At 35.7% G+C, this 5,428-nt stretch overlaps 1 non-coding gene across 1 annotated transcript; it reads right to left on the bottom strand.

Annotated features, from left to right (window-relative positions):
• Positions 1-3,945: 3,945 nt before the first annotated feature.
• On the bottom strand, positions 3,946-4,018 carry TRNAV-CAC (transfer RNA valine (anticodon CAC)). Its single transcript has one exon. It is a non-coding gene; the product is annotated as a tRNA-Val (tRNA).
• Positions 4,019-5,428: the final 1,410 nt, after the last annotated feature.

Here is a 5,428-nt window from a genome sequence, read left to right as displayed (position 1 = left end):
AAGGATTTATCAAGAACCGTGGGAGACCGTCAAACACGTGAACCCCCGAATTGTTAAAGAAACCGTAAGTGCTAAATGGTGTATACTTTAGTAGCTGATACCATTGGAAAGAGAATAATTTGACTTAAGGCATTTGGACGTAGCTTTGATATTCCCAAACGTCATTTATACTCTGGAACCGTCCTCCCTCCGTTTAAATAATTCAATTCATTTATACATCAGAATGAGTAATTTTAGTTGAAAACATTAAATTTCAAAAAATCAAGTCTACGTCGAATTATAGCTAGAATATGCCAAAATTTCGTAAATTAATTCTTCTAATATTCTTCTTACTTTCGTTATAGTTATAAGGATGTTGAAATAATTTTTTGGTTAGATTACCTTTACATTAGTTCGGTACACGTGGCACTTTAAAACAGTCCTTGTACCATCGTCGATCCGATACTATAAGGTCATCCTGGACATATTACGATAAGTTAATGACCATTAGGTTTAGGCAATAATCGGTTATAAAATTATATTGACATAATTCAGGGTAAAGGGGAAATTTCGTTTTAATCAAGCTTGTAGTTTTTTGAATTTGAAAACAACTAAAAATGGTTTTCGAAGTCGCGAATATTTGAAACAGTTATTTGAAACATCGGCGCGTACATGGTTACGAATCTAAAGTATTAAGAGGACGCGAGCGTGTCATACTTCTTCTACTATCCCCTTCTGGTACTACTCATTTTTAAACCCACAACAACGTTGCGAATTTCCTATATAAAAAAATTAGATTCTTCAATTTCAAAAGTGCAGCCTTTCCCGCCGAGTACAAAAGAAGATAATCGGAAATTGTTTTTAACTCTTTGTGTCTTGGCAATTTAAATTAAAAATCTAACACAATTTTATTTAATTTAATCGTTCAAATAAATTTGCATATTTTAAATTAGCTTTTCTATTCATTTTAGCCGAACACGGCCTCAAAGGCAATGGGTGATGCAGATCAAGTACTTGACCTACCTCGTACGCCGGCTCCCAACATTGCGAGGTACGTTGCATTAGCAAATTTACCCAGCGAAGTATGCAGTAAGCGACCCCATTTGCCAACTTGCTTGGAGCTCCCCTAACAACAAATGCGCGTGTGGCATTCGCTGGGTTTAATATAAGACCAAACGGAATTAATTTTTATTATAGCTCTTTAATAATTGGCGGTATCTCCTAGATCGCGATTGATTTTAATTGCGCCTTTTATAAATAGCGAAAATTTCATTGTTTCATTAGGAACGTCTTGGCCGACATCGAAAAAGAAAGTAAGAGGCTGAAGGAGAAAATAAAGAGGCTCCAAGAAAAAGAAATAGAGCATGAAAAGAAAAAGAAGGCCTTCGAATTAGAAGTAGAAAAGCAAAAGAAAGCCTTTTTAATAGAAGAAAATGATCTTAAGGGTAAAAGGGAAAAGTTGGAAATGGGAATTCAGAAGTTTCAAATGAAACTGGAGGAAAATCTTCACAGTTTAAAAGAATACGAAGCAGAAGTAAGTATAAAAAACCCCATCTGCATTTTATCGCTCCTTAATTATTCTCCATGGCGTCTTTAATTCAACCTGTCTTCCTTATTACCTTAAAATGGCGCTGAAACACGGGATTATATTGTTAACCTTAAAATGGCGCCGAAACGCGGGATTATATTGATAACCTTAAAATGGCGCCGAAACGCGGGATTATATTGATAACCTTAAAATGGCGCCGAAACGCGGGATTATATTGATAACCTTAAAATGGAGCTAAAACGCGGGGTTATATTGATAACCTTAAAATGGCGCCGAAACGCGGGATTATATTGATAACCTTAAAATGGCGCTGAAACGAGGGATTATATTGATAACTTTAAAATGGCGCCGAAACACGTTGATTCAATTAATAATTATAAAATGGTGCCGAAACCCAGAATATGCGCGGTAAAACCCCTATCTATAACATGGAAAGAAATCTTCCTTAAGAAATTTACCATTATTGAGAAGGGAAAATATCATTTTGCTCATGGATTCGCTAATAGAGATGATTTAACAGTAATAATGGTTGTTTTGATTAGGAAAACAGAAGATATGAAGAAATTATACAAAAAATCAAAAGTCAACAAGACGATATAGAAATGCAAAGGGTAAACCCCAAAAAAATAATCTCAATTATTAAAGACAAGTTTAGTTTTGTTCAAATTCACGTTGAGGAAAGTGAATTTTTAAGAAACCCAAGTGCGAGCACGCAGGCCATCTTATGCCAACTGTTTTATTTGATACTGTAATCTAATCATGGACATATTACGATAAGTTAATGACCATTAGGTTTAGGCAATAATCGGTTATGGATTTATATTGACATAATTCAGGGAAAAAGGGCAATTTCGTTTTAATCAAGCTTGTAGTTTTTTGAAACATGAAAACAACTGAAAATACGAAGTCGCGAGTGTTTGAAACAGTTATTTGAACTGTTTGAAACATCGGCGCGTACATGGTTACGGATCTAAAGTATCAAGAGGACGCGAGTGTCATCCTTCTTCTTATATTATCCCTTTCTGGACATACGCCGATGCTTTCGAAAACCCACTTTCGGTGTTGAAAGACATGAGAGAATATCACGAGAAACTCTCGGTTTCCAAAGAAGTTGAAAAGAAACGGGAGGATTCTTAAAAGGTGAAAGAGCCAGAAACCATAACTTCGGAGACAGAAAGTTATGACGATGAAAATGCGCTACAAGGGAAAGAAATTGTTATCGAAACTGAACACGCGATGGCTGATGTGGAAGCTGCCATGGAAATGAATTTAGACTGATGTTGACAATGTGGCGTCACTAAACTCGGATCAAAGGAGAATTTATGATCACATCATGGATCACTTCTCCCAAGAGGGAGAAAAATCTGGAAACAAGTGCCTTTTTGTGTCGGGACCTGGTGGCACTGGCAAGTCGTTTCTTATCGACACTCTCGCCAACGCCGTAAGGCGACGCTTTCAAAATCCTGCTAGCGTGGCCATTGCCGCGCCAACGGGTTTGACAGCATTGAATGTTAATTAATTGAAAAAATTACATATCTACGCTTTTTCAAGAACAATTACATTTTCCGAAAACATTTTATCATGAAATTAATTGTTCTTGAAAAAGCGTAGATATGTAATTTTTTCAATTAATTTAGAGGGACTAGATCGATTAACAGTAAAATCAGTTGACTGAATTAAATATTTATTAAGGATTGAGTGGATAAAAATAACTAGAAAAAATTTCAATATCTGAAACTTCAGTCAATTGATAAACCTCACACATATCGTTTGCTTTTTCGGCCTTGGTCCAAACCAAGACGTTTTTATATAATATCTGTCACTTCAGTCTTAATGTAATTAAATTTTGAATAATTGTTTGCTTTACCGTCATACATTTGCACTCTAAAATATAATGGTGCATTCAAACACAATATATGCTGTTTTTTCCAGTGCCAAAAAAGACATCATTTAGGGTGTAATTTAACCCCATTTCTATGATCAATTCACGCCATTTACTAGTATTATTTGCAAGTATTAAGGAAATATTAGGCATTTATGCACCATTTACAGTGGCTTTTAACATCTTTTTTAGACAATCTGTTGAACTTCTAATATTACTTAGTTTAATGGTTTTAAAAGTAGGGAAAAAGTACGCTACCTATGTCACATTATTAAACCAGGTGAAGTGAAATAATTGTTAAATATTTATTATAACCACTACACCACAGACACGTGGTAAGTCTAAGTTTTCCAAGAGATCTAACTAATTATTATGTCCAATCACGATGGTTAAAACATGTATCTACCTGGGCTCGAACCTGGGACTTTCCGGGTGTGAAGCGGACGTGATAACCACTACACCATAGATACTTGGTAGTACTGAGTTTTCCAAGAGATCTAGCTAATTCTTTTGCCCAAACACGATGGTCAATACATGTATCTACTAGGGCTCGAACCTGGGACCTTCCGCGTGTGAAGCGGACGTGATAACCACTGCACCATAGATACGTGGTAGCACTGAGTTTTCCAAGAGATCTAGCTAATTCTTATGTCCAATCACGATGGTCAAAGCCGTACTTCTGTAATTAACTAAAATTAACATACTTAGACTTAATTGTTTTGATCAAACTGGCTGATAGCACACCCTGAATACTTAATTGTTAATTTAAGATAATTCCGAAAAGTATCTTCGCTGTAGTTTTTAAGTTATCGGTGGGGAAAAATCACGGAAAACCCATGTTAATCTCCATAGGAAATTAGCAAAAGCGGGTGAATATTACTTTAACGTTACAAAACGGTATCAAGTCATATCTACAAGGGCCTACCGGCCCTGTAGAATAATAATAATAAAGGCATTTTTATTGACGATATTATTTTTAGCAAGGCTAATTTACAAAAGTGTCGTCCTAATTAACTTAACTGCCATTGGCTAATCTCATTTGTTTTTCATCCATACTGTGTCAATTTTCAATTTAAAAAAATGAAAAATCCCCATGAAATTTCAATAATATTAAATTAAATATCGTTAACATATCTGTTTTTTAAAATACGAGTCAAGTTTCAATTTAAAAGTTCCATAAGTTTGTAAATCCTTTAGTTCGGAAGGAAGGCTATTCCACAGCACTGCACCCCTAAACGATAGTCGCTGTTTAGATAGGTTAGATGACTGTGAACAGATATAAAGGTTACTTGCCGCTGATCTTGTTTTGTGTTCATGAATATGCGACTGATCTGTGAAGATTTCGCTGATATATCTGGGAACATGGCCCTTTTGGGCTTTAAATACTAAGCACGCTAGATGAGCTTTCCGGCGAGTCTCAAGCATTAGCCATGATAGGCTAGTATGGACATAGTTGGTACATGTCCGTCTTTTTACTCCCAAGATAGTTTTTCCCGCTGTATTTTGTAAAATTTGTAGTTTTTGTAATGAGCCAGCTTTTCCTGTCATAAAACGTCACCATAATCGATAACTGGTAATATAGCAGTTTTGTACCACATTCCCAGAATGGACGGAGGAATGTGGGATCGTAGATGCCGCAAGATGTAGATGCGTGATTTAACTTTACTTATAGTCATATCAATTTGCTCATCCCACGTGAGATGGTCGTTTATCTTAAAGCCCAAATATGACAAGACCCTCACTCGTTTAATTTTTGACAAGGGTAGTTCCGTTATGTGATCTATAGCGGTTAATTTTGAAGAAGGGCCGAACAATATGAATTCACATTGCTTTATATTGATTGACATGCTTATGTCATTGAACCAAGTTGTGCAGTTTTGAAATTCACTGTCCAAATTCGTTATAACTGTGTCAAAACTCTGATCAGTTGTAATCATGGCTGTGTCGTCGGCAAATTGAAAAGGTGTGGTATATTTTAGAGCTCGAGAGAAATCATTTACATATATTGAAAACAAAAT

Source organism: Phalangium opilio, unplaced genomic scaffold (genome assembly GCF_054372755.1).
Source record: "Phalangium opilio isolate 3A_F unplaced genomic scaffold, DU_Popi_V2 ptg000015l_1, whole genome shotgun sequence".
In the NCBI taxonomy this organism is placed as follows: domain Eukaryota; kingdom Metazoa; phylum Arthropoda; class Arachnida; order Opiliones; family Phalangiidae; genus Phalangium; species Phalangium opilio.
The sequence above is the reverse complement of the archived record's forward strand: the minus strand, read 5'-3'. Positions and strand labels throughout refer to the sequence as shown.